At 37.5% G+C, this 6961-nt stretch overlaps 1 pseudogene; it reads right to left on the bottom strand.

Moving 5' to 3' along the window:
- Window positions 1–3006: 3006 nt before the first annotated feature.
- On the bottom strand, window positions 3007–3125 carry LOC114596635 (5S ribosomal RNA; annotated as a pseudogene).
- Between the last annotated feature and the right edge of the window lie 3836 nt (window positions 3126–6961).

Here is a 6961-nt window from a genome sequence, read left to right as displayed (position 1 = left end):
CTAATCAGAGTATATCACTGAGCATAGTATAAGCTCAGTATGATTCACAGAAATAAAAACAAAACCTGGTCCCAAAATTGTTTTGGACAACACTGTCCATCCAGGCTTTCTAAATCAGAAATTTAGTCTTACATCTGTTGAAACTGAAAGGTATTATTTTAAATAACTGTACTGGTATTTAAGATATGGAGTTATAGATCTATAGTTAAGTATTTAACCTATATTTGTTATTTCACAGCAGTAATACTGATACAGGGTTGCCATACGTCTGGAATTTCCTGGACATATCCGGAATGCAGCAGTTGGAAATTGGCAAAACGTCTGGGAAATTCCCATGTCAGCAGTGTCAACACATTTGTGTCTGGATTTTCACTTTTTGAAATATGGCAAACCTATACTAATATATAACATATTTATGTTTACATCCTTTAACTAAATATATATTTAAAACAATTGAGTTCGGAAAAGTAAAGTGATTTTTTCAGATCTAGTAGAAAACAAACAGTCTATGGATGATCAATGGTCCATTGCAAAGAAATGGTTACTTCAGGAAAGCATAAGTCTCCATTGTGGACCTGATCCTACTATTCTAAAACTTCCTTATTCATCCCTTTTAAACTCTTTAATTATTGGAAGGTGGGTGTTGAAAGAGGATATTACTCACTACTTTTGAAAGAAGGATGGGGGAAAGGATAGGAAATAAGGCTCCCCCTTATTTTGCCCCAAAGGATAGTCTATCGGCTGCCCCCTGATGCAGCAGTATCAATGTACCTAAAAGTTGGACCTTGACCAAATGCCCTGATTTGATTCCATGTGCATCTCAACTTTCTTTATGGCCTAAAATAAATGATTTATTTCTCTTTTTTAGAGTAAGTGAATAGTTTCTTGAACAATAATAATGCCTCTTTTGTCCTAAAGGTGAGCAAAATGAGACCCAAGACCAACCATTACAAGGCCTTTCTTTTGTCAGTTATCTAAAATTATATTTCAGTATACCTTGAGCTGTCTAGCAGTGAAAAGTCTCCCAGCCAGAAAAAGTGTTCAAATCATTCTGTTGCAGTTCGGAAGAAGGGGAAAAGCCAAAATCTACGAAATGACAAAGTGCAACTGTTTCATATTGCAAAATGAAAAGAGAGGGCAGCTATTGAGTTTTTATTTTTCATAAATATAGCCTCCAAATAAAGAAAACTGTCTATATCCATCAATGAAAGTGCTTTTAACATTGGCCCAATAAATAACCTTCATTGTAGGTATCACTGTTAAGGATTTCTGAGATCATTGCACTACTCCATAAATCCCCTAACTTGCTTAGCTGAGACAGTACATCAGAAATCAGTACAGGTGTATTATGTTTCTCTACTTACAATGATTTTTTTCCTCTTAGATTACATTTTTAGATTTTCTCAGGTCAGGAACAAAATAGTATGGCCAGTAAAAATAGTGCTTTCCTATGTAGTACATGTGAAAAAGAACATTTATCAAGCCTATAAACAGATGCGTAGATTCTCCTGAAATCCTTGGGATCATTTCAGACCTTAATGCACCTGTTTATAGCTTGCTAAGATAGAGTATTGTTAGAGCTTTATATAAATCATCTCAGTAAATAACACAATAATCCAGTAAAACCAAGGAAGGGTACAGACAAAACTACATTGAGAATTTAGAATTCAAATATTGCAACAATTGCAACAACATTGAATATTTTATTACGTGAACTGCTTTGAACCTATTGAAAAGCTGCATGCGTGTATTAGGTTTGGAGGTGCTTCAATAGTCAGCTTTTCCACTTGCTCAAGTGTATTATCCTATTTGTGAAACATTCCTCACAAATAGCTAATGATTTTCATCACCATTCAAACATTATATTTCTAAAATTCCCTAAGCTGCTTTTTCAATTTCTGAACTAGTGCCATAGTCTATCAAATTTAACTAATGAGTACTCAGTTTGCACACGTTTGTAAGCTGAACCAGTCACTGCACACACCAACACCATAATTAGTGTGAACATCTTTCCACATAGTTCTGATGATTTTCACCACTTGACCACAAAATAAAAGAAGTAGTTACTTGGTAAATGTCTGCTTAACTTTATGGATGCAGAAAACCATTTTCCATTTGGCTCCTGAAGTCTAGGTAGACTGCTGACTGACTAGCTGTGGTGAAGAAACATTGTCTCCAGGTGAATAGTTATGTTTTCAAAATCCTGGTTAATTTTTATTTGCTTCAAATGACTGGTATAGGTATGTACGGGAAGACAGGCCTATTGCAATCAGGTAAACACCAGCTATGAAATGTTTTTTCTCATCATTAGAAGCCACAAATATTTATCCTGGCTTTCCAAAACCTTCCTCCTTGCAAACTTACGTTGATGTTGTTGTTGTTGTTGTTGTTTAGTCATTCAGTCGTGTCCGGCTCTTCATGATCCCATGGACCAGAGCACGTCAGGCACTCCTGTCTTCCACTGCCTCCCACAGTTTGGTCAAACTCATGCACAAACTTACTTAGTGGGATGTTTTTACTGATGCCTGCAAATTTTTCTTCTTGAGTTTTTATCATGTGAACTGCTCAGTTTTTCCTGTGCAAATGAAAGTATAGAACCCACCCCCCACTACATACATACATACATACATACATACATACATACATACATACATACAGGTAAAGGGACCCCTGACCATTAGGCCCAGTCGTGGCCGACTCTGGGGTTGCGGTGCTCATCTTGCTTTATTGGCCGAGGGAGCTGGCATACAGCTTCCAAGTCATGTGGCCAGCATGACTACGCTGCTTCTGGCTAACCAGAGCAGCGCACAGAAAAGCCGTTTACCTTCCCGCCAGAGTGGTACCTATTTATCTACTTGCATTTGACATGCATTCAAACTGCTAGGTTGGCAGGAGCAGGGGACCGAGCAATGGGAGCTCACCCTGTCGCGGGGATTCGAACCGCTGACCTTCTGATTGGCAAGTCCTAGGCTCTGCGGTTTAACCCACAGCGCCACCCATGTCCCAAGCCTATGGCACCTGGTATTCCCAGGTGGTCTCCCATCCAAGTACTAACCAGGCCTGACCCTGCTTAGCTTCTGAGATCAGACAAGATTGGGCATGTTCAGGGTAGTATGGCCGTAGACACATACATACATACAATTGCACTCTAGTGACTTCTTTGCATGGCTGGGCTATAGAGCATCCTGCATTTTAATTGGCTTCTATGTGCTTCATGCTTATAGGAATCTCTCCAAAGAATGGGGTTAGGAAGGAATATTTTCCATCACAGCAATGCTAAGAAAAAGATTTGCCCCCTCTTTCTTTTATTCTGCTAGGATTAATAAGTAATGGGGGGGAAATGTTTTAATGAATATTTGACTGCAACTCAGTAAAGATAAGAATAACACGAGAACTAATACTGATAGTTGTCTCCAGATTACTATGTGAATATAAATATGTGGATCTATATATATCATATGGATAAAAATTTGAAAAAGGGTAAGGCTTATACTACTGTAAGTAATATAAATCTATAAAAAAGGATAACTCTTGTAGTAAGCCTCAACACAAATCCCAACTAAAAAATCTCCAGTAAATCTAAAGAGGTCACTGGAGATCTTAATGAGCTGTAGATGAGCATCTCCTTTTCTCTAGACCAAACTGAATTGCACAGATTAATTCAGGTGGGACTTACCTTGTGCCTGCATATTTCATTACGTACCAAAGAAAAGCTAAGAGAGCAGACCTACATTCCTGGTTACCCTAATTGACCTTTACATTAGTAGAAAGATGACAGGCTCAAACAATGCGCTGAATTACTAAAGCAGCAGCTGAGGTTCACCGGCTTGCTTCTGTGGTTGTCTGATTTGAGCAAGCTTTCAACTATCAACCTTTCCCTCTTAATGATAAATTAACAATGATTCAGACTGTTTTATATGCATTCGTGCGCTATAATCACATCTAACACAATAATGGTGATGAACTTTGATTAGTTTATAAATTAGTTTCCCTCCTTAACCTCACATATTAGAATGGACTCCCTAAGAAACTAATTTTAATTCTTATAATAGTCATAATAGATGTTTCTTTTTTTCCTAAATAACCTACCATACCTGGGTCTCTGTTGCATTATCTCTTTAGCTGTCCCGATACTGCAACACCATCTATTCTGATATTTGCAGGAAGTGTAATTAATATGTTTGTCCTTCATTTTCTTTATTGTTAAGAATGTTAAACTTGACGTTTCTAAACAAAGGTCTGTACAGTGACAGCCTGATGCACACCTCCCAATTACTTAAATATGCTGTATATCATTACGCTTTTCTCAGCCCATCAATCAATTCTATTCATTTCAACAGGCCTTATATTCTTTGAAATCGTAAGAAACTGGGGGGACTACAAAGAAATATGGAAGAATCTGCTTTATTAAGAGTTTGATGTTATCCAGGAGACATATCCTCTGCTTATTTTAAAAATAACAATGATCACGCATCTTAAATTATTTCCCACATTTTGAGCTCTTTTCATTCATGTGTGTCTATTGCAGGCCAGGTTGCTCCATGCTTGATTAGAAAGCAGCACAAAATCATATACAGCTCTCCCTCAATTCAAGCGAGTGCTTTTTGAAGATTCAAGGATCAAGTCCTTTGTGAGAGCACAGCTCTCATCCAAATGGGGTCCAGTTGTCTCAGGAATATTCCAGGGTCCATGTTTTACTGTTCAGCTTTTCTTTTCTTTTTTTTAAATAGTATCTACCTCTATGTAAAGGTGAAAAAATATGCTCTTTCCTTTTTCCTTTTCCTTTTCTAAAAAACAAACTCCAATCATTAATGAGAAAAGAAATGGCATTCAAAATGTACGAAGAGTAGTGCAGGGTTTTGCCATGCATACCTTAGTTTTGAGGTACTTTCATTCCTTCCAGAAATCATCTCACCTGTGATCTACACTTTGCAGTACTCCTGGGCACCAGCATTTCAATTAAAAACAGGAGAAAATATCATGAGTTGACTTCTGCCTTGGGGGCATTTTCAGATCCAAGAGCTCCAGGGACGATGCAGAACATTAGATGAATATTTGCTGGAAACGAAACAAACAAACCCCTCACCCTAGGCCACCTCAAAATAACAAGCTCCCACACCTAGAGAACTTCTAAAGAAACACTGAAATGCCCTGAGAATAAAACAGGAAACTGGAATCCTCTAGAGGAATCTGTCAATTTTAGTTTCTCTTAGTTAATCATTTTTCCATTCTTAAATTCAGTGCACATTTCCAAAGAAATCTGTGATTTTTAAATAAAAAACGACATGCTCATGAAAATTCAACAGCAGTGTGAATTTCTCCCTTTTTGGAGTTTTGTAAGGCACTTCCTATAAGATAATGTATTTGTACATATTATTTTCAGTAAAGTAGGCATTTTGCTATGCATTTGTTGCTTGGAGAACTGCCTCACAAAATTCAGAGAAGTGTGAATTTTGAATGATAACTATTCAGTTAACACATTGGTTCAAGAATTGCATTTGGAAATTGTTCATTAAAATACAAAATAACAACAAGCAAATTTCTCTTCTATCCCAAAGGAAAATAATCTTTTAAGAAATTAATGAATGAATACTTCAGTTTAGACATTTTGGACTACTAGTGCTTAGATTGTGTTGCTTCAGACTGAATTTTGATTCCCCCCCCCCCCCCAACACTCACAATAAAATGTGTGGCTATGGGTTTTCTTGTGACAAATGTATTTGGATTCCTCGTATCATGAACTATTGCCATCATTTTCAGATGCCTTCTATTTTTTGCCTCCATCTCCATCAATAAATAATATAAAAATCTGCAGTTGGACATGTGAGCATTTCCCCTGAAATTAGATAGGAATTAGTCAGAATTTCCATCACACCTTTGTAAAAATAAAATAAAATAGGACAGTATATGGTTTTGTAAATTGAAATATCCAAGGAACTCAATGCTTGTACCAACCTATTCAGATAAATGGGGCTTTATTGAGGGTGTGTTTTTTTAATGATAATGTCACAGCGTATTATTATGTAAATCATTTATTTTTTTATTATTCAATTAAAAGTGAATTAAATGCACTGAACAACTAAATCCATTGTAAAATGCCTGATGCAAAGATCCATTTTTGTAATGGCACTGCTACTGAATCTTCAAGGACAGTATTTTACTTTTCTCAGTTCTTTTCCTGATAATCCTAGTAACAGTAGCCAGTCACAATCATCTGGAAATACACTTTTTAAAAAGATTTTTAAAATCCCAGTCCCATAAGCACATAGCTACATATGTTTTTATTTGTTGTAACCTTGAGCAATAACAGCTCACAAGCTTTTTGTTAACAGGAGCCTGAGAGGCCCAGTGAACAAAGATTTATTTGTTGGGATTTATTTATAACCAGCCCTTCACCAAACAGTCTCTGGGGTGGGACTATTTAGAACTATTTATGAACAGTATCAATAAGGCTAAATCATCCACAGAATATGTATTGCAGCAGATTAAAGAAGATGACGACATTTCAGGACATCAAAAGGCCTAAGTGAAAAGAATATACCAACAGGGTTGCTGCACAATTCAGATCAGAGGGAAGGCAATTCCACAGGCACAGGGCCATCACAGAAAAGACCCTCTCATAGACTCCCATCCCATGGACTTCACTCCGTGGCAGGACCACATGCAGGTCTTGCTAACCTTAATCCATGGGCCCTAAATCATTCATGGTTTTATATGTTATCATAAGCTAAGCAGGCTAACTTACAGCTTTCCAGATGTTGTTAGATTCCAACTCCTATCAGTTCCAGTTAGCATGGCCAATGGTGGGGGGTGTTGGGAATTGAACAATCCGGAGGGCCACAGATTAGCAAGTTGACTGGCAAGTTGACTTTATCAGGGCAATATTCTAAATCAGTAGTTCCCAGTTAGGTGTCCGGGGACCCCTTGGGCTGTGGGACACACCCAGGGGATCTGCTGCCCC

The sequence above is a fragment of the Podarcis muralis genome, chromosome 4, assembly GCF_964188315.1.
Source record: "Podarcis muralis chromosome 4, rPodMur119.hap1.1, whole genome shotgun sequence".
NCBI lineage: Eukaryota > Metazoa > Chordata > Lepidosauria > Squamata > Lacertidae > Podarcis > Podarcis muralis.
This window is presented reverse-complemented; position numbering and strand designations above follow the sequence as displayed.